General features: G+C 45.2%; 1 protein-coding gene across 1 annotated transcript in view; it reads right to left on the reverse strand.

Moving 5' to 3' along the window:
• fam222aa (family with sequence similarity 222 member Aa) overlaps nt 1-22,771 on the reverse strand; it is a 47,119-nt gene extending 24,348 nt beyond the window's left edge. Inside the window, exon 1 of the mRNA XM_073466510.1 lies at nt 21,854-22,771. The gene's annotated coding sequence lies outside the window, so the exon portion shown is untranslated. The remainder of the gene's footprint in view (nt 1-21,853) is intronic.
• Nucleotides 22,772-23,446: the final 675 nt, after the last annotated feature.

Genomic DNA, 23,446 nt, shown 5'->3' on the forward strand with positions numbered 1-23,446 from the left:
GCTTCAACCTAATTGAATGGTGACCCTGCCGTCTCACTGTGGGACGCCCCATGCAGTGCTTTTAACAAGCTGCTGTGTCTCCCCTCTTAATAAGCCCAAACAAGTTAATCCAATCGACACACTCAAACCCTTTCTTTTTCTTTAACAAGGCACTGCTTCTACCCCCTTAATCCCCGGCTCCCCCTTCTCCGTCACCATACCGTCACATGAATGGAGGGAGAGTGAAAGGCTCCATTAGCAGGGGCTGGCAGTAAACCCCCTTCAGCTCGCCACTTTCCACACACCCGCACTAAATAATTTGCGCTCATACTGTATATTCAAAACACACACACACACACACACACACAACACACACACACACACTAATTCTCACACGGACCTGAGATAAAGCTGGTCTGCTCGGACATGGCACACAATGAGAGGGTTATGTTTCGCCGACCCCGATCCACAAACACACCAACAGCAAAACAACACACAAACAAAAATTCAGAGGGGACGTTTGCCGACAGGCACGCACTCTGGGACATAAAAAAGGCATTGTTAACAAACCCTCCCAGCTCCACAAACAAGAGCCACTGATTCCCTAACAATACAAGCCCCTGGATGCACTCACCCACCAGCTCTGCACAACCTCACACCAGCGCAATAAATAACCTGCACAACAAAAGGCCATTGTGTGTAAAAGCCTACAGTTTAGGCATTATTGCCATGATATACAGTGTTGGAATAACATATTGGCAGCTGATTCTTATATATACGATGCAGCATGTCACCGTTATTGGAACTTATACAGCCGAGCAGTCGTATTTATAAGAGGTTTCTCTGCAGATGAAGGGCATCTTGGCAAAACACACTCAGCTGTTAGCTTTCCATATTCCAGTCAGCTTCAATAGCTTCACCCATGGGATGAAGGGTGAGGAATGTCTGGCAATCCAATAGCAGAGAGTCGTCTGTCATCTCTAATCAAAACACGCCTGCCTAGACTAATGTCAACCCTGTAATAGCAATGAGGACTAATTGACTTCACAGCCAACTGCTGCATCTTTTTGCTGGGCTAAGTTTCATTAATGCTAAATAAACTGGCTCAGAAGGCAGGGAGCTATTATGACCATGTGGCAACCACATTTTAAAATGTAGAGAATGCAGAGAGCTAAAGGAAATGAAGATGAATGAAATGCAGATTAAGATTCATACAGAGACAGTTCAGGCTGGCTGGATGTGTTATTGGGATGAGGACCGCCAAGGGTCCAATAAAAATTTGAGAATGTGACTCATATTTTAGCCGTTACCTGAGCAGCAAGTCTCATGATGGATAACAACAGTCACTTCTGGGTAGAAGACTGCTGGTTGATTTGCATTCTGGAGATACGTGAAACTGGAAAAACTTGTACTTCTGTTGTTATTTACAGCCGTAACTGTGACGTGTAATGATATATGGTTAAAGGTGCGGTATGTAAGAATTGTCCACCTTGAATTCCTCCCAACAAATAAGGGCAGCATATTACCAGAGTAGCTGCTTACTGCTGCTAGCTGTTCTTATTATACATCCATGACTTTAACTGCCGTTAGCTTGTTAGCACAGTTAGCTGTGCAGCTAGCTGGACTACCAGGGGAGTGTAAGGCAAGGCAAGTTTATATTTGGATAGCACAATTCAGACACAAGGCAACTCAAAGTGCTTTACAGGGGCATAAAATTACATTGAAAGACATTAAAAATTGCATTAAAAAAAAATAGGAATACATGAAGAAACAAAACATTAAAAACAAGTTAAGAAATAGGAAAGTAAGCTAAAGTAGAACAGGTTTAAAAAGAGACAAGCCTAAAGAATAAAAGTCACGGTACAGTTCAAAGCCTTGAAATTGCTTCAGTGAAAGGCTGCGGCGAACAGAAAGGGCTTCAGCCTTGTTTTAAAAGAGGTGAGAGGTGTTAGTGATTACCCTGCAAGCTCAGGAGCTTTGGACCACTGGGAGCAAAGGAGGTTTTCAGGCCCGGGGCTAGCTGGTTAGCATGCTAACTTCAGTAGATATCTCTTCAACACAGTGGCCTACATACTTTGACGTAATGTAACAATTGTGGTTTCTTTTCTTACATATTGCACAAACAAAAATGTTTGTCCGCCCTGTCTAACTTTTGATGATGTGCTTATTTCATGCATTATATTAATTAGCTAACATCTTTTGATATCTACACAACAATGACATCTCTGAGAAACTAAGAAGCTGCTGGTGTTTGCAGGAAAATCTTTAGTCTGCGACCCAACAGGTGAATAAGTTCTCCCAACGTTACCAAGTGTTATTAATATTATATGAAGGCATCAAACATGCATTTTAGATGAATTAGATTTATACACATTGAAATAACATCATGAGAAAAGACAGCAAATGCACGATGCAGGGGTTTTCTACCTGGAAGGTACTGTAAACAAACACTGTGATTGGTCTACAGGTGGTTCTGGTGGATTGTCCAGGTCAGACTCTTGTTGCCATGGATTCAAACATACTTTGTCCTGGAGAGTTAGAAATAAAAGAATATCTCCACATATTTGAAACAATATGTTCCTTCACTACCACTGCTGCCAGAGCTACTGAGGAAAACAATGCATCTTCCACTGCAATCCTCGGAAACAACCAGAGACTGTAATTCTCTCAAGTATTACATGTGCAGCTTTTGGTTGGGTTTACCAAAGGATCAGTTATGTAAGTCGCTGCATACTGCTTTTTTTTTTTTTACACCTACACTATAAGGTGAGAAGCGTACAGGGGCGTACAGTAGGCTAAGCCCTTATTAGCTTGACCTTGACATCGGTTACTAACAAGTGCCCTGAGCAAATATAACTCATGTGACGGAGCAAGAAAATGCAGGTTTAACATGTAGCTAAATGAGAATTTGATATGTTGTGTGCTGCTCTTTCTTGAGTTGATTCAAAGGGACGACACTTTACATTAAGGTCCTTCTAATAACTGTTAGTTAATAGCTAATAAGGCCTTTATAAGATGCTTATTAACATTAACAAGACTATATAAGTGTTAATGATAGCATAATAAACAAGATATTTCTAAATACTTTTATGGACTGCGGCCTAACAAAAGGATTTATCATCCTTAAAAATTGTTCCTGCTTCAAATCCGGCAGCTGCATGAAGCAGTTAACTGTTTATAAGTCCAAAATAAAGGATATCTTAACCCTAACAAGGTGTTGTTCTTTCTTTAGATCCAGTAAAAAAGCAAAAAGCAAAGTTAACTGTTGTTTATGTGTCACACTACAAACTTGTCAGAAGTGGAAAATGTCTCGAAGGCAAGGAGGAGCCAGACTGAAGAAACCGGTACAGAAGATTTCAATAGAGTCGATGAGGGCAGAGATGTCTTCACCATGAAAGAAGCTCAAACGAGCATAAAAAATTATGTTCAACTGAAGCCAACTTTACTCTCGTTGAGCTTAAACCTCAACGACACAGTACAGTAAAAAATAAAATAGCACTTTGGCAAGATACTAAATGCACCAAAGTAATTTGTCACTTGTAGTTTTAAACAACATTTTCTTGAGTGTATGAAAATTGAAACCGAGCGAAAAAGCAACGAGATGTAAAACACAACCACAACAAACAGTCATAACTGACTTGTAGCCTTGTGTTTTTAATTGAATTTAAAAAAAAGTTGTGTATCCTGTGCGCTAATTACCATCCTCAAACCCAACACATGCCTGCAGTCCCACGCTGGGAGAGTCCCCCCACCAGTAAAAATCTGTTTTGTTTCCAGCACAGCGCAACCAAGGTGCTCTTACAACACGACTGAGCCTCGACGCTCCTGCCGGTGCCAGCGAGGGAGTTTGAGCAATGAGAGCGTGGCTTAAGATTGTCAGACAAACCACAGGGGAAACACATCCTCTTCTCCTCTTATTGCCTCAGCCTTTCTTGTATTGTTTTGTAAGGCGGTGGCATCAGTTGTCATCTAATACCACTTTCACACAGAAACCCTGTGCATGTTGTGACATACCGAGCAGATGTGGAGGGTAGCTGTGCAGTTTCTACTAAAGAGTGTTGATCACAGATACACCAGAGGACTGCGGTTAATTGAATACAAGTCTGACTGCATTAAAAATTAAATTTCCCTCTAAAAACAGGCTATTATCATGATTATTGCTGCAGTTGCGACCTCACCAGTCACGACTTTCAAACATAAATCACAAACCGTCCTCTGTTACTGGAGCCAAATGTGAAAAATGAGCTGTGCTTTCTTGGTTTTTCCACGCTAGGATTTATATTTTCTCAGTAAACCTTATTACACACATTTTGTAAAGCATTGTTGATATTGCAAAATTTCTTATCCCAATGTGACACAATCCTTTATTGTCCCAGACAGGTCCATTCACGGCTTAACACAACAACAATAAAACAAGGGTTGCTTTTTTTTTTTTTTTTCCTTCTCTCTACCCATCCTCACTTGAATATTCAAACAGTGTTCATTGTCTTTTTGTGTTTTGTTCATTGTTTGTTGTGCTGTCATTCCTCAGCTTGGCTCCTGAACTTCAAAGAAAGGCTTATGTCAATTTATGATGAAATGGAGTGAGCAGGCGAGAGAGACGAGCGAGACGGAGAGAGGGGGAGAAAACCTTCGCGCAAAATGGCCCTGCCTCGAAATGTATGCTTATTAATGGGTGTTCAATAAATCAATGGAATATAATTAAATTCAAACAATGTGATTTCTTCTCTCGCTCGCCGAAAGCCCGACTCCAAACATCGTTCTCTGCAGGGCCTAAGGTGACCCCAATTCCCATGGTCTAAAGGACAACTCCGCTCTGTCTTTCACTGGAGGGTGTCGTAGATCCGATAGTCAGTCATGCATAACATTAGTGTGTTGTGAAGCCCACAAGGCAATCAAACGGTGCGCCGTTAAAATGTTGACATTGATCTCATTTGATATATCTGAAGTGTGACAAAGCCACTTTTGCTCAGCTGGATATTACGGACTATAAAAGAGAGGATGACACAAGTGCTCACAGCTAAGCTAGTTGGGAGAGGAAGCAGGCAATTTTCTCCACATATTTCCTCCTCGCTGCAGTTTCCGTCACTGAGACTCGGCAGCCTTTTCCTTTATACTCCATAATGTGTGTGCCATCCAGCTGTTGTCATCCAGCTCCCTCTGAAATCTGGCCCTGACCATGCCAGCCGGGAGAATCCAATTGGACGGAGTGGGAGGTGAGGCTGCAGTTGATAATCACCTGCTGGCTAAAGGCACAGATGGCACAAACACCAGCAAGATGTTCGTGCAGCAGCAATCCAAGAAGTCTTTTCCTGACAGGCTGACAGACAAACACAGAAACCTGAGAAACCCACAGCGAGCTGAGGAATTACCGCATGCAGATTTGATGCAGAAAACCTGGAAGCCTTGGCGGCAAGTGAGCCACCTGAGGTATAAAGAGTTAAAGCATCGATCTCTTGTTTTCACCGGCAAGGTCTTGGTGTCACTGCTCAATGATTGGGGAAAGTGAAAAAGTGGGCAGGTTGTAATGATTTAAAATGGTAGATGCTTTCCATGACAAAAGCGACCCGATAAGGGCTCCCGTTATCAGCGAGTCTGACCAGCCACGGAGAGAATCGAGAAGCGAGGTCATCGCGGAGATAACGGCACATACGCGCAGACTGATTATCTCCTCCCTCTCAAGGATTTTTGATACATCTCGTTGCTCCTGTGATTTATTCGGTAGACCAAAGTCTTGCTCGCCGTCTCAGGTCTCAGAACTACACTTCAAGGAGAGCCAGGTTGGTGTGCACCTGTTAAGATTTACTCTCGAGCTGCCATGACTTTAAATCTCCTGCCACACTGAGAGACAGTCAATTTAAGTTTCCACCGGGATTAACAGAAGATGAGTGCTGATACATTTAACCACAACGTTCGACTGCCGCTGAAATCAGGTGGCAGAGCTGTTCGCTTTTCTCTCCGAGCTCCAGATGAAGGAAGCTGGACCAAGTCATTTAGTTTATTGATGTTGCAGGCAAAGATTTTTTTTTATGGTAGTCAAGCCTCCCAACACATCAAACATATGAGAGTAAAAACGCCCCGGAGACATCCCTCTTTCCTGAAGACTCCCCAGCAGTTGAGCTCCTTCTGCTCTGTGTGTTACTGCTTGGTGCCTTGGTTTGTCCTTCACAAGAGACAGGTAACACTGCCAAGACCCAGTAATTAGTGCAGATGGAGACTGTAATACTCTCTTCCCCTCCCTGCAGAAATGCCAAGGGAGGCAATCTATAAATTCCTGCATATTAATGCAATTTAAAACCACTCCAGACACCTTGCTGGAGGCAGGTGATAAAAAGGTGAAAGGCAGACTACCTAGCACACAGCTGCTGATATGGTGGTGACATCAGTCCTGTCAGCAACTTCCTGACACCTCCGACGCGCGCGCACACACACACACACACACACACACACACACCAAAATAACTCGATAATCTATCTCCTTTCTCAGAAAATGCTTTCCAAATCCTGACCTTAGGCCTTACAACTGGGTCTCTATCAATAATTAAACGGTAATCTAAAAACCCATTTGAGTTGGGTCATCTTTCTGCGCCATTGTCCCTGCTTCTCTTCTTCCTCCATCTATTTTTTCCTCTTTTCTGTAAGATCTAGTTAGAGATTCCATTAGCATGAGAAAGCAGGCTGGTAATTGTCTTCACCCTACTGAGTGATCCCTGGATAGAGGATTAGGCTGAGAGAAAGCCCTATTTCAACTCCGAGCACAGATGCTGCCCACAGCCACCCACTCCAGATTAGATTAGACTGCAGAGGGGATGAAACCGCCCCGGTAAACTTCAAGCAACATTAAACAGAGAGCGCGGACAGGAGGTTAAAACCAATAAACTTTTGTTCACCTTCCACTAGCAGCTGTGACCCCCTTTATTTTCTTTTTTCTCTGCTTTTTTAGAAATTTTCCTTTTTAATCTACTAATATGCTTTTCTGTTGAAAATGGGGATTGGGGGGAGAGGCAGCTTATAATTTTCTCTCTCTTCTCTCTCTTCTCTCTCGCTCTCTCTCTCTCTCGTTCGCTGATATACACAGAGTATTTAGAGCTGAATCTCCCTAAATCATCCCCCTGGGCCACCCTGTCCGTCACTAATCTGCCGCGCCGCCCGCCCACTCATAAGGAGGTGTCACATTTCTGGCTCTCCTCCACGGGATAAGCACTTCAAACACCAGAGCCTCTCCTCTTGACCTTTCCACGGAGATGATCGATTAAGCCCATTGGATTTATTCCATAAACAGGCAGCCATTACATCAAAAAGGCAAAGGAATTTACCTCGGAGGCAGAACTTCAATCCATATAAGCTTCATGAGGGTTCCAATTTTTATTGGCTTTTTCAATCCACTTCTCGCGGCCCATTAATAAACACGGAGCCTTTTTCAAAAGGTTTCCGTATCTGAATCACTGCAGTTCTCTACCTGTAATTATTGAAGCAAGTCACAATGACAACAGAGTGAAATTCAAGTGCTATCTGTACTCCATAAAACCTGCGGTGCATAAAAACAGTTTAGCTCGCTCCCCTGCCAGAGCGGGATAAAGCAGAGTACAAAATGACTGAAAGGTTTAAAAGTAAAAACAGAACAAATATGGCTGCTTTGTTAAAAAAACAGCGCATTTACGGTGGAAAGTCTTCACTCTGCTCTCCACCTGTCCAGGAAGCTCTGTGGGGTAAACCCAGGATTACAGAGGCCAGTAAAAGGTCTGCTGCTCGCTTGCTGCATGAGCCATTAAGTTACAACACTGCAGGCTTCCTGTTTTCATGCTTGAACACCTTCTACATGCTTTCAGCGAGGACAAGACTAAACAATCTCGAGTGAAACACCAGGGAGGAGACACCCGAGAAAGACAAAGAGCATTTTTTCGGCGACAGAACGCTTCAAACCACAACAAATCACACGCCGCTTCGAATCCCATTTGTGAAAGTTTAAAACAGGAAATCTGAAATCAGTTTCATTTCACCAGAAAAGAGGGTTCCCTCCGAGGAGCCCGGAGAGACTCCTCCTGTTTGTGATCACAGTGGCCAGAAGCTCTGCCTCAGCTCTGAGGGACTCCTGCTCTATGGTAATCATATCCTATTTGAATAATGAGGCAATACCACCACTCCTGCCGCCCATTCCCTCTGCATCCTTGACTGGACTCTTTGATAGACACTAATTCCAGCTCCATCTATAAAGCTCCTCTCATGCATTTTTAATAGAATCTATTACTTTAGGATTAAATTATAAAAGACTGTCCTCCTTAAATTTTTAATAGTTTGCATAATTGGTATCAGGGCCTGAATGCGAACCATAAAAACCCAGTTTGTACAGGACTGCGCGGCGGAACGAGCCGGACAAAACCACACAGCACCGCTGCACAAAAAAAACGACACACATGGCACGCCACTATCGCAGGCGAGCACACATCTGCACACGCCTGTGCACGCTCATGCAACAAGGCCATTATAGCTCTGGGTTCATAGCCGTGGAGAATAGGGCGGTGTGAGTTCAGCACTGTGAATGAAGGGGACAATAAGGTCAGGGACCATGAGAGCTGCTTTTGGCTGCTGAGCTCTCGCAGCAGCCTGAGGCAGGAGGAGTCACCTGATGGAAACAGGAGACATAAACCAGGTGTCCACAGACACCTGCTGCCACTGATGTCAACTGCGACCGGGACACTCACCGGGGCAAACAGCAAAAACTACTTAGCAGGTTTACAGCCTCGCTTAGTCTCCGCAGTCACTGATAACTCTTTTCGGTCAGCTTCAGTGGAAACGCATTTCCCTTCTCTGTTCTCCGTTCCAGGCCGATCGGCCATGAGTAAATGTCAGCTGCACTCTTTTTCACTCTCGCTCTGCATTTCCAGCTCAGCTCTTTCCAATAACAGACAGTGAATACAGGAGAGCAAATGTGTCTGAGGCATCTCCTCTAAACTAGATCCCCCTTAGAAATCTATGCACGTCACCATCCCCCAAATTAGCACCGCAGGGACACCCCCCTCGCCGCCCCCGCCTGCTGGCGGCAGCTCTTTGGCATATCTGTACCGGGGAAAATATTTCACACTGTATGAATTATTAAGTGCGGGGCCAGTGCTAAGCAGTGTGGAGATAGACCAGTTATTCACAGCTCTATTGGGACGGATGCGTCGGAAACCCGGGCCGCTCGCCTATCAGATCGTTTGTCACGAGCGATAGACAATTTACAATGAGAGAGTTTTTCAATTTATTCATTCTGCTGTCACTGCAGTTTTCTACCTCCACTCATTCCACTCAACAACCCCCTCCTCCGCCAACTCTGTCTCGTCTGGTGAGGGGGCTCCACGCTTGAACCAGCCGCCTGCTTCTTCGTCTGATACTGTTGCTCACTTTGTCTTTTCTCAGCCCCGAGGAGAGAAGTGGAGGTGAAACACTCGCGCAAGAAAAGACATGAGGAGAGAGTGGATCCTGCTTCTTTAATCATCTTAACTGAGGTAAAGGTGTGTTGGGGACATCCTGTGACAGCTGAGGGGTTCAGTTCCCAGTGGTGAAGCTGCGACTGTGTGATAAAGGAACAGAACAGGAAACAAGGCAGACGAGGGCGCTTGAGTGTGCCTCTTTAGGACTTTAAGCTCCTGGCAAGAAGAGACAAACCAGGAGGACCACCCCATTAGATAGAAATAAAAGAAGAACAGCAGTTGACTTCTTTACTCTGTCAAAGGCAAATTAAGCCATGAGAGAGAGACAGAAAAAAACATATAAAAGCTTAGACATAATAAATATGTTCAACTATTTCGATCTGTATTGCAATAAAAGACAAAACCAGCCCAAACACAGGTTTTAACTTTGACTGGATGGGAGAGAAAAAGGATCCAAGAGGCCAGGATCCCGCTTATTTTCACTTAAGAGAAATTTCCAAATAACAATGCCCACGCAGATAGAGAGAGGACCTCAGCACAAACGACTGGCAGACTGCAATTTCAACATTAATTACTGAAGGTGAACCAGCAGTCAGAACCGCCGCAGATTTATTTCTGTTTTTGTTCCCAAATACTCTCTGTTAAAGAGAAATAAACCACGGAACGGGCTAGCAGATGATGTTTTTTCCCTTTCCAAGCTGAATATACGAGAGGAATAGCACATGACATCAGCAGCTTTGTTGGTCTAAATGCTCAGTGAGAGCAGTTTGACCTGTAAAGCAGCCCAGAGTGTTTCTCTATCGGTGATGTTCTTTGAAAGCCTGACGCAGACGGGCTGCACTGAATAGGCCTTGATGTGAAAGGCAGAGATGTTAGATAAATGTCCTCACAGCCAAGGCCTCTGCCCTCTTCCTGATGATGCATTCTTATACTCAAATACCCACTCCCCCTTCACACACGCACACATACATACACACACACACACACACACACACACACACACACAGAAACACAGACATGCAGTGCCAACAATCCCACTGAGGGCAGCATTTGTTTGGGGACAAGGTGACCCTGTTGCCTAGGGGCCTGTGAACAGGGACAATGAAGGCCTCTCATCCTGCACACACCCAGCCGGCTGTGCTGGGCTGATGACGGGGCGGAGGGGTGGGGTGTGAGGGGCATCACAACACCCTGCTACTGCAAGTTTTAAAACCCCTATTCAGGAAGCCCCCTGAGATAGCTCCTTTCACACCCCGCACAGACGGAGCAAAATCCCTGCTTGTAACCCAGAGTCACGCAGTCAACAGATGGAGCGGCTATTGAGTGAAGGATTGCGCCGGCAGAGGCGGCTCCTCATCCATCCCCGCTGGAAACAATGGGGCAGCAGGTCAAGAGTGCCGTCTCCAGGAGGTGGGGTCAGGGAGGAGGGGCGTGCTTTGACACAGTCGAGCTATGTGAGCGCTTTGAAACCGGAGGAACTGAGAGAATCTCTTTTGGATGGCGAGGCGGAGGGGTGGAGGCTCGTGGCTGCCTGTGAGAGCGCTCAGGCTTCGGGATGAGACTCAGGTGGAGGGGGGCTTGTGTGTGTGAATCTGGGACAGCAGTGTTTGTGTTTAACCTGCAAACAAGAACAAAAAGTCATCCCTGCGTGCACACATTTCGCATGTCGAGGGGGAAGCACAGACTCGCGGTTTAACGCACATTTCAAGGACCAACTGTTACCGAGGCTCACTCATCTTCGTGCACCAAAAGCTGCACTTAAAGCACAGAGAAGTTCATTGTTGATAGAAAGCACTTCAGCGAGGCTATACAGAGAGCAGAGGAAACCTTTACCACTGCAGAACAGTTGCAGTGCCCTGAGGACATTTTTTCGTAAAACACTGAAGTGGATACACTTGAAACTGATGTTAAATATTACACAACCACAGGCCACAGCTCATTCTAGTTATTAAAGCACACAATTAAAGAGCAAAATGCTTTTTACTTTACTGATGCCTTATTTTTTTAAATAGCAGCGGCACGATGTGAGATCACAGGTAGCGTAGGTGCCTGACTAAAGCCTGTATAAATAGCGGTGTTATGTTGTTCTGAAGTCATTATTAATGGATTGATTTGCCGTGTTTTCAAAGTGAAGGAGCGACTGTGAGACCAAAACGCTCATGCGTGTGTGCATGCACGGTTGCGTGATCATACAGCTGATCACAAAGCAGTCATAGCACCCTGTAGGGGAAAGTATATCAATTTCCATTGACCAGCAGTCTTGCTATCATGTGGCTCTGACCCGGGAGTCAATTAGTCATCTGGGTTGCCCTGCCTCACTGGGTTTTCCATGGCCAGAGACGAGACAAAGACACGAGGAAGGTATATAATGATCCCATAACTTCAGGATCTTTATAAAGGTATAAACATCCCCACCTACAGAGACGCCAAATACTGCCGCCACATGTTCCTCGTACTTAAAAAGGTTCGGTTTATGGGGCCATTCTGAATAGGAAGCCACTCATTACAAAGCAGAGGGTGTCAGGAGCATTGCAGCAATTCTCCATTAACAACCACTTGACAAGAAAGAACAGAGACTCAAAAAAGACTTCCTACCACTTGGGAAATAGTCACAAATCACACCTAATTAAACACAAAAGCCGAGTCCATGAAATCAGAGCGCAGAAAGCCTTTTGAAAGTAGGGGCGAGATGGAGTTTTCTGAGTTGTGAGACGCATATGTTTGTGCAAGGACACCCTCATTTCATTTCCTCAAACAAATTCTCACATAAGTACAGTGGGGCAAAAGGTTGAGCTGCTATTCTTCCTTCCCTAGGTCACAGCACAATACATCTATGCGTCAGTCATTTGCCTTTTCAGTATACACAACTCTTATGTGTTTTGAGGACCGAATTGAAAAAAATAAATAAGCCTATTCCAACCATGTTGAAAGGGATCAATAAGTGCATAGAAAAAGAAAATGGCCATAAACACAGAGGCTTTTATTCAGAGTGCCACGATGCAGATGAAAGCACAGAATGCACCTGGAGAGCGGCGCTGAGAGCGAAGAGAGCCTGTAGAGTTATCATGTGGGGCCAGAGAGCGCCGGCTATATTCAGACCCCGGCAACATCTATCTCCACAGCAGCTATTAGATTTCTAATATTGTTGGTTTTTAGGGAGGCTCGGCTTTCCTGCCACAATGAGACAGATTCAGCCCCAGTTGCCCCCTTTTTTCCCTTTCAGTGTGGTCTCACAAGGTCCTCTCGGTTTTCTGCAAACAATACTGCTGGGCCGCTGCCCTTATTTAAAAGATTAATAGGATGCTGTCTTGGCAGAGCGGCAATCAGTGAGGTTTCTGTGACAGCAGAAAAAGTGTGAAAACAAGGCAAAGAGGAGAGACCATTGTCACGGTTACCAACTGGCTGCCGCAGCTCAATTGAGATAGCTGTGGCTTTCAAGCCCGGCTGTCAATCACGGCAGCGAGCATCAATGGGGCGAATTTGAATGATAAAACGATAAGTCATGAGCAGGCGATTTCACTGTCATCAGGACAGGGGCTGTTTGAGTGTAACTCAGTATGGGTGGAGAGATTTCACTGCAGCCATATGGAATTTGGTTTTGCCTCGAGTTGCTGGCTTCAGCCCTCAATCATGACAGAATGTGTAATCACCAAATGTCTTCCTCTCAATCCCTGTTACAATTGGCAGCACAGTGCTGTCACTAGAGATGGGGGAACAAAATGGAAAGCTGACTAAAAGACAAGCTTTAAGTGACACTTAATTTGAGATACCCAGGCATTCTCTCAGCTCCAGTAAACAGGATCCATCAAACTTCGCCCAGAGCCTGTTTGAGTCTGCAGCTGTCTGTGGGGAGAGGCACAGTATGCCTGAGAGGCCCCTCGGTTACCAAGAGGACTGATGAAGAAATCAAGTCCTCTAAAAGTTCCCTTAGAACAACAAGTAGATACTCGAAATTTCATCTCGTCCACGTCTACAGCAGCACTCACAGCATTTCCTCTTTTAAAGACAAGCCCACCGAAGGAAAAAAAGAGTATGACAGAAGCTAATGACAGCCTCAGAGAAGACGACAGAGAGGGTAAAAAAAAACACACACACAAGTGAGCTGGTGAAGAAGAAGAAGTAAGAGAAAAACACTGAACAGCTGCTTTCTCCCTTCCTCCCTTTGCTCATCCTAGGAGAGAGTCCCATGCGATCTCCCTGATCCTAGTTTGTGGCTGACAGAGGGGACCGCGGCTCTGTTCAGCTCCCCACTCACATGGCTCTGTGCCCCCCCCGCCGCCCACCTCACCGTCACTCCGCTGCCAGGAGGAAAAGATGGTGGGGAGGGGGAGCGAGGGGAGCGAGGGGAGGGAGGGAGGGAGGGAGGCTACATCAAGGAGAGACTCTCCCAGTGGGTTCTCGTCAGTTCCAGGCCATTGCACCTTGCTCGCTGGGATTTTGTTTACACACACACACATATCCATGCAGAGGCAGATGACTATTAATGGATGCGATAATGTGGTGTGTGTTCTTTCTTTTTTTAGGGGTGGTGGTGGGGGGGGGGGGCCTGTACAGCCACATGTTTTGTTTTCTGCTCCAGACAGATCGCTGTAACTTGGTAACAAAAAAATAAATATATAACAGTGTGACGCCTCGTGGAACCCATTTAAGTGGCACAGGAGCAGATAACGTTCAATCAAAACCCAGTGATACGGTTGATGCGGTCAGCGGTAATGTGCAGCCAAAAGGCCTGACACACTTCCCTGGTCTTCGGGGACGAGCAGAGAACGGCAGGCTGCCCCTGTGCGCTCAGTCTCTGCAGATGTTGCCTTGGAGAACGGCGGGCTGCGGTGACAGCTGGACAGCTGTTCCTATAGACGCAGCCACAGAAGCATGCCACGGAGATGGGGGGTGGGGGGTTCGTGCTGTATGTTTAGTTTATCTGTAAGTTCCCAGGACGTGCATAGCTGTCAGTTTTAGCAATGGTGCATGAGCCTGGATAAGGAAAAGACGGCACTGAGCAGGATATGGAGAGAAAGCACAGATGGGTAACTATCAGACACGGCTGACATTATTTGAAGAAGCTCCAATAACAAAAAAAAAAAAGATTTTTTTGTAAATTGTAATTTGTCTTTCCATAAATGAACAGTCTAATGAAACACCAACTGGCACGAGTCAAAACATTTCATTTGATCCACGAGGTCTGTTTGAGCCACTTGTTTTTTATCGCCACAAACAAGTAAAAGTTTAATATGAACTTCAGAGGGAATTTTTAATTTTCTTTATAAAAAGCGGGGAAGGGAAAAAAAATCTATTTTCAAAAAGCAGAGAGGATAATTGGCTGAGCATTAAAACGACTCTGGACTTCGTGCCAACATTAGTGTCTGCTGGTGATGAAAGGCAGTTTAAATTGGGGTCGTGTTCAGATATTATACCTTTATCCTGCCTCTTAAAAACACAGTTACCTCAAATTATAGAGACCTGCCTGGAAAACAGTACAAGGAAAAAACGACAGCGTACAGATTAACGTCCTGACTGAGGAGTAAGACTTGAAAAAAAGAGTATTGAAATGTTGGAAAACACTCAGCAGTATTAAACGCTGTCACCTGCTGAATAAACACACTGCAAATCATGTGTTAAACAGCTTGGATTGACGCCAGTCACATCTGCCAAAACTCTCATTTTTCCTAAGCAGGCCGGGCTATTCATTATGCCACAAAAGGTCAGCAATTTGTTCAACTCAATAAAAATGTTAATAAAACTAAGAGCTCACAAGAAGAAGCACTCGTAGCCTCCGGTCGCCCATCAAAAAACGGGAATATGTGGATGTGTGTGCTCGTGCCGATGCATCTATTTGAATGCAAACGTTAGCCTCTGCGGCATTAAACGGAGGTCAAAGGTCGTACAGCAGCAGCTATCTAGCAGGAAATATAGCTTTGACCCGTAAAGTCGTAATCCCCGGTCAAACTCCACCAACTGCTCAAGCACGGAGCAGATATAAACACATGCTGACAAACACGCTGCAACAATCCTGCAACCTGCAGTAGCTACTGCAATCAGGAGTTGATAAGCGCGCACATACACACACACACACACACAACCACACACACACACAACCACACACACGGACCAATATCTCCAATTGCTGCTCGCACCCTCAACCCACTCTGCTAAATAAATGAAAAGACCCATTAGGCAGATTTCAAAGGCCCGGCTCTGTGCTTATAATTATATACGAAATCTTTTAGAGGAAAAAAGTGATTACTCTGGATGCAAGTCTGGAAGTAGGTGGGGGGTGGGTTATTGCTAAGCAACCAGTCATTATCCTCCAGAGTGGAGCGAGGTGACCGGCCATCCGTCTAACTCCGGTGGCTTGCCTGGCTCCTGTGCAAACCCCCCCCCCACCCTCCACCCCTCCACCCCTCCACCCCTCCACCCTCCTCCATCCTTATCCTCCGCCACTCTCTCCCTCTCTCTCTCTCTCTCTCTCTCTCTCTCTCTGCCGTCTCCCCGTCCGAATACAAACAGAGATAAAGAACGCTGCAATCGCTCTTGACACACAAATAGGTTAACACAATAAAGCCGGCTTTGCCTGGCTCACTCGAGGGAGGAAAGCAATTCCAGCAGCAGGCAGGAGGTAATAAAACAGGGCTAGGAGTGTGTGTGTGTGTGTGTGTGTGTGTGTGTGTGTGTGTGTGTGTGTGTGTGAGTGTGTGTGTGTGTGTGTGTGTGTGTGTGAGTGTGTGTGTCCATACATGTCCTCATGTCAATTCCTATGTTTTTGTATGTGTGTGGAGGCAGGCACACAGAGGCTCTTTGGCCTGAGGGCCTAATATCCCGCAGATTTTCAACCCTTCCTCGACACAAATAATAACAGTGGAGAAAATGACGGAAATTCCAGCCTACTCCTCCTTTCAGATTAAGGAAATGGTGGCTTTATATTAGCAATATAGCCGACCTGCATCAGCCCTACGCAAACGCATAAACGTCTCCCCGTGGGTCTCATGCACGGCTCTCTTGTAAATGGTCCGCGGCTTGGTTAAAATTCAACGAGTAAATTGAATGAGTTTTATCTGCGCGAGGCTTCAGCTTACTCTTCCCCCGATGCGGGCTGCCAATGCCTGGCAATAAATGATAAAAATCTCCAGAGTTTTATTAAATCGTGTTGCATTCACGCTGAACTCGGGGAAAATGGCGAGGTGGGTTTCGGCAATTACAATGCGGACCAGACAGCATTGTTTTCTACAGTCGGTGGAAATTTCATTACCTTACAGCAACTGCCTTAGAATTGGGTAATAGCCTCTTTTTGTCACAGACACAAACCGTCTGCGGGAGGTGGGACACCCCGTAAGTGTTATCCATTTGCAACAATATGCGTCTAGCCGGAAACCGGTCCGGATGCTGGTCAGCATAATGTGCACTGTTACTCACTGATACGGAGGAACTGAATGGAGACAATAACGGTCAATAGCTAATTCCTGGATTGACTGTAGCGTAATCAAATGCATTGAACCTTCATACATCCATACGGCTGACGTATCCTTCCTCAGGCTATTATAGACAGATGACGTAGGTCACATCTCTCACATGTCAATAAATAGAGACAGGAGAAGCACGTTTTCCTGTTGAATGATTGAACTGTGAAGAAACCCCAATTAAAGCTTCTGGGGGAAAAAAAAGTTTCACACATTCTGATCATACAGAACAGCTATTTGTACGTGTCAATCAATTCTCCCCGCTTTTTACCGGCTGCTCCTTCGACCAGGTAATCAAACAGCAGAGATGTAAAGTGGTGGCCATTGTCAACAGGGAATAAATTACCAAAGCATGGAGAGAAAACACCTTATCAGTCTGATGTATTTCCTGCTTCTGCAGAAAGCTACAAACCCCGAGGGAAAGCAGTCAACCAAAATGCGGGGAGATGGAGATTAGGATGATGTGCGGTTCCTTGTTCCATTAAAGTTTGATCTTCCTCAATAGCCGAGGAGAATCAGATATCTCCCATTCAAGATTAAAGTACACCAGCATAGAGGGAGAGATTAATCAGAGGCCTGCATGAGATAAAAAAAAAAAACTAAAAAAAAAACCACAGCCTTGCTTCTGGCATGGAAAACAGTGGCAATAAAGAGTTCAGCTGATAATGTGAAACATGGCGAGGCACAATAGCAAATCAAACAGCATGTACGGGCCTCCAAAACAAATCAAAGCGCCGGCTAGACTGCGATACAGTGGCTGGAGAAGTACAGCAGGGGCTGATCTGATAGTAACCAAGGCCTTCATTTTATTACTGGTTAAGGTTGAGGAGGGCACACTGAGGATTTTTCCCATGTTGCTCACTGTCGCCAGGCTCTCATTCCCTCTCCTCCTCCTCCTCTCCTTGAGATCAATGGCACTGGAGTGATTTCACAGCAGCCTGCACTGTCACCCAGAACAAATCAATGTGACCATGAGGAAGGCAAGAGCGGCATTGTTTTTAAGGAGAGCAAATTCGCTGTTGGAGAGCTTGTCAGATTTGCTTTATTCTCTTTCTTCCCCCAAGAACTCTCTGGACGCATGCCTCCCCTCACTTCTCTGGCTGGTTGATGGAGCAGACTATAAACTGCACCGTCCATCTATAGCAGTGTGTACTCATTAACCACATATAAACTGCATAGTTCCTGTTCAAAAACAGACCAGCCACCCCTAACCTTTCCAAATTAAAAGGCTATACATTAACCTCGGGGCCCGGAGAGAGACGTGACTTCCATTCAGTCTGACAGGAGGTGAGAGGGGAGAGAGAGGGAGGAGATCGGAGGATCATCGCTGTCCGTCATGTGGTAAGTGGCTGCAGATAACCCCCCGATGAAGAGCTCCTGATGTCGACCAACCACCAGCAGGTAAGATCACATGAGCGGGAGCAAGTGGTCAGGTAAAGCTTGTTACCACGGACGAGGGAAATCATCTGCGGAGCGACAGGCTCGCTAACATGTAGCACTCATCAGAAACACTGCAGGGGAGCATGTTTGTAACGACATGCCTGCGGTCCGCTTCAGATGACACACCGCACGTGAAGCTGTGGACAATTTAGTGGAGATTTTATATATTCGTTTGTGTGATATGAATTTTATATATTGCACCGTAAACATGGAGTCTTATGGGTCATCGCACTATTAAGCAAGTATCCATGAAATTAGATGTAAATTGGCATGATCCAACTCACCGGGACAAGGTCAGCGACACCAGGGAGGCTGGTTTACACATGGATCATATGTAGCTGACTTGAGAATGAGCCCTTTGCCAACAGTCACCCTAAACTAGAGCCGAACCAATATACCGGTTGGCTGATACCGTCAGCTGAAATCAGATATGTATCAGTATCGGCGTATATAATGTGAAAACTGTGATTTTAGAGATTGCAAAGCAGAAAAAGATGCCTGGGCAGTCCATAATTAATAAATTCCCAGTGAAGCTTGCTGTCAGCCTACTGACGGCATCTTAGACAATAAAGTTTATTGTTAAACTGAAATATATGCTGCCTCCGTTACATATCTTTGTTTGATAACCACATTTGAAGGATCATTGCAAAATTGGCAACTATATCAGTATCTGCATTTTCAACTCTGCAATAGCAGCAAGAGTCTGTGTTTGACCTCGACACTGGACAGTGGAAACATCAAGAGACCGCGGAGACACTGAGAGCTGCTCATCTGATTTTGTAAGTCTAATAAGACTGAGGGTCAATCATGCAAACATCTCATGTGCAGTTTGCCAAAAACACAAACAGAACCGTCCCTGCTGATCCTGCCTGTAAATTTAATGTTAAATCCCATCAAACGCCATCAAACTACTATTTATTCACACCGACTGGCCTGAAGGGGTGTGTTTGTTTCTCCACAATCATTTGTGGGAGGATGCGTTGTGTGTTTTATGTTGCTTCTTTTCCGTCTCCACATCCTGATGTGCGAGACAGGTCTGTGTTGCTGCCAGGACAACAGGGTTTGTATAAAATCATGTAATATTGTTAAGTACAAGAAAGGGCATGTCTCTTCTGTTTGCCTGCACATGAAAAGGTGTTAAAACAAAAGAGCGCTGCAGACTTTACCTGAAATGAAACACTTTGATCGGGTGCCTAACGAGCTGCTGTTGACATGGCTCTGAGAGAAAACGTTCACGTCCGATGATATTTCCAAGAAAGGAGGCTTCGTGCTTTTTCTAGGATCTCGGCTAATCTGGGAACTGTTGTCTTTTCCTTTTCTTTGACAGCAGAGGAAATGTTTTTCATGATTATTTACATCTGCAGTATGTTTCTCTATAATTGGACTGAAATTTGTTTTAAAAATGTTATTTCAGAAAGAAACACATCCATTAGTAGTCCACACAAGAATGGACATGCTTATCTTCAACACTTCAGGGGCGGGTAGATCTTTAGAAGCACACACACATCCTCTCTCTCTCTCTATGTGTGTGTCTGTCTCACACATGCACACACACACACATCTGTATCTACTATTTTAGTCATCTTAAGTGCCAAAATGAGTTTCGCTGCCTCTGGGTAGGTGTTGAGACAATCAAACCATGCAGGGATTAAAAAAGATTAATACACAGTGCAGGAAATTAAACTTCAGCGACTTTAACGATATTCATGAGTGGAGCTCACTTATTCACTTCAGGCAGGCACTTTAATAAGCAAAGAATACAGTAAGGAACCCAAACGCTATCAATCAACCGAGCTGATATGCAATTGGAGTTGCAAATTGATAAAAAAAAAAAGCCAAGCGTCTTTTAGTTAGAAGCCAAAATAAGTTCTCCACCTTCCAACTTTCCCCGGCACAGCAGATCAGATTAAACGTCAGTGATTTAGCTTTTTCAGTGTCGGTGTCACAACAAGTTTCCAACCTACAAAGCGTTCACATTTTTCAAGATTATCTGTGGTTTTTGGTCTTTGTTAGACAGCTGGTAGTGGAGAGAAACAGGAAACCTGGTGAAAGCCAGAGGAAGATGAAATGTGAGTCTTGCAGCAGGACACTTGAAGGTCCTATGTTGCAGGAAAAAACAAAAAAGATCTAACAGCAAGCCAGAAAAATAAAGAGGCAAAAACAAGAGCTACAAACTCTGAAAGGTAATTCAGTGACCCAGATATTAAAGCTTTTCTGCCATTTCCTTCTCCCCTGCCTTGTCCAACCATCATGTTGAGTTAAGGCAAGCATTATGCTGGGAAGACTATTTGTTTAGGTGAGGAGCAGCCGCAGAGCTAATATGAGCACAATTTGCTCAGCAGGTCACAGGCGCAGAGTGGAGGAAGTAAATGAGGCAGTTCTGCCCCCTCGGGTGCAGCCCCTGCCTCATACATCACTGGATGTTTTATTCAATACAGCCAGGAAGGCTCTATGGCAGGTGCCCTGACTGTGGGGGCGCCTGCCCTGCTGTAGGGGCCCATATTACATTCAGCGAGCTGCCTGTCTGCAGGGCTGCTGGAGAGAGAATGACTGGAGCCGGTGAGGAAGACAAATTTTGAGGATGCTTGTATGGTCTAATGATAAAACATACTGTGTGCAGCTTTTTTTCCTCTCCGCGCAGTCAGCATAATGTGCAGGCTCATTTATGTGCAGTGTGAGCGATGGAGTTAAATATTGCAAAGGCGACCTCTGCGACCCACGAGCTCAAAGTTCACAGGAGTGGCAGCAGCCTGAACTCCATCGGCCAGCATTCACATCCAAATAAAAACTGGAGGAGCTCATCACCGATCACCCTTTGTATATTTGTATTCGAGGCCCCGGCTGCTGAGGACAAATTTGCTGAAGAATTCACAGGACAATGACAAATTGCCTCCAGACCTCAATGCAGCACAGAGCATCATCCATGTCGCCGAGCACAAAGTGAAAAGTTTTACAGTGTTACGCACATTTCCATGAATTTTATGAGTTCCTTGATAAAAGCCTGTCACAATATGCAGGCGCGCAATAAAAAGAGATTGTATGTCATTATCACTCCAGGGTGAAAAATCACTAATTGCAGCAGACACTGTAGTCGCCCTCCCCACACGCAGTGACGCACGGGGGCGTGCAGATGAAAAATTCGCACCTTTTGCTCTGAGCCGCAACTCCTCTAGTGCCACACTATTTCTGCCTGCGGTGCCTGCGGTGCAATACCCTCGACAATACACTTAATTGCTACCCATACTTGAAAAGACCAATATGACACATCAAAGCAGTTCCTAAAGCCATCCGGGAGCGGCTCTCTAACAAGTCGATTTTTACAACACTTCCTTTTTTTTTTTATTATTGTGGGTCACGCAAAGGAAACAAAAGGGTTTTAAATCTGAGAGAAGCATCCTGGGAGAAAGGAAACATTTAAAACATTCGTCATTTTCAGCTGTTCCCTCTATTTTACCCTCCGAGGAGGATTCAGCGAGGCTCTGACAGGATCTACGTGAATGGTTACCAAGAACGACCCAAAACCATTCTGCATCAGGAAACAGAACATTTAGAATAAAAGATATTTACCATAAATTGCTCCGTAGTGCAGACTAGAACTCCATGCAGATTGTAGCATTCACTGAGCAATCTGCTTCATACTTCTGTGCTCCAAATTAAAAAGGATTCATTCTGTTCTCCAAAATCCAGCCGCCGCTTTGTCGATGTCAAATGTTGATTAAGTTTATCCTCTTCTTCCGATGGTATGCAAATACACCGGTAACCCTGCGAATTAGATTCCACACTATAGCCCCTAGCATGCAAAGTTAATAAGCTTTGCCTTTTTTCTCGACTCGGCTGCCAATTTTTGTCGAGGGCAAAAGCGCAGGTCGGCAATTTTAGGAGCGTCCTCGGAAGGATTGCGCACCAAGCGCGCCTCGGGTTTTCAACGTTTAGCCTCCGGAACACGGTAAAAAAAGGTCCTGGTTGCTCTTCTTCTCGCTTGTATATAGCTCCAAATAACAGACCTGTGAGTCGAAGGACTGGATGGTTGAACTGCTACGCAGTATTCCAAAATCCACCGCTGTTACGCATGGGTTTAAAGTGGTCCGCCTGCTCACTACGGACGACCTTAGGTAAATTAAATCATGCAGATGTTTGTAATATTATCTAGGCAATATTGTGTGAAGATACCCTGAAAGAAATCAAGGCTGGGCCGAAGCAGCTGCCTGAAATATCCTAAACTGATGCGATGTAATATCCCGGTGATCGGCTCTGCTCCGTCCGTCACTTTCTCCGCGGTGTCGGCAGCCTCTCTCTCGGATGTCTTGCCTCCCGATTCAGACTCAGATTTCCAGCTGAGGCTGTGAAGTAACCTCGATAGCGATGCTCCGCGCTGCTCTCTTTGGTGTATTAACCAAATCAGAAATGGTTACGTGTGAATAAAGAGCTCGCAGCTTCAGGCGGCTCCGGGATGCGGTCCTGCCCTTGTGCCGAGCTGCCGAGACTGACAATAACCCGGAACGCTGCAGACTGTCAGGCTGCACAGACCGCCCACCGACCAATCACTGCACTGAGGGAATAGAAACATTCCCACGGGTTGGCCAATCATCGGTAATTGAGGACTGTTACCATAGAGATGCTCGGCGTCCAAGCGTCTGAAACCACGTTGTTTATTCGCGGAATAAGAAAAGAAAAAAAAAAACCGTGTGATATAAATTGCGGTGGCGGAATGCAGATTGAGATCTTTAATCACTCTTTGATTCTTATCAGCAGCCAGTTAAAGGTTGAAGGCGCCCCTCCGTTAATGGGAACACCGGGCTCAAACCTGCAGGCAATCTGCTCTGCAGACGTGCCCTTGAGCAAAAAAAAATAAAAAAATAAATTCACCTCAAGCTGAGGGGAATGGTGCTCAGCGGCTGCTCCACAGGGAGGCATAACGTGTTATTATGCAACCAGAACACAATTAACTGTGATTAGCATGCAGAATCAATCTACTGCTTATGAATTGTTGACTGTAAAATGCTATTTAACTTAATTGGTTTGAAACTCCTATAGGACAAATATACTGCACACAGATAGATTATAATAACAGAAGTTTCACCCAGAGACAAAAAGTTTATTGTCCTCTATGAACGCAGATTTATTAAAGGAACATTTACACCAGAAAATGAAAATTCACTT

Source organism: Pagrus major, chromosome 5, assembly GCF_040436345.1.
Source record: "Pagrus major chromosome 5, Pma_NU_1.0".
In the NCBI taxonomy this organism is placed as follows: domain Eukaryota; kingdom Metazoa; phylum Chordata; class Actinopteri; order Spariformes; family Sparidae; genus Pagrus; species Pagrus major.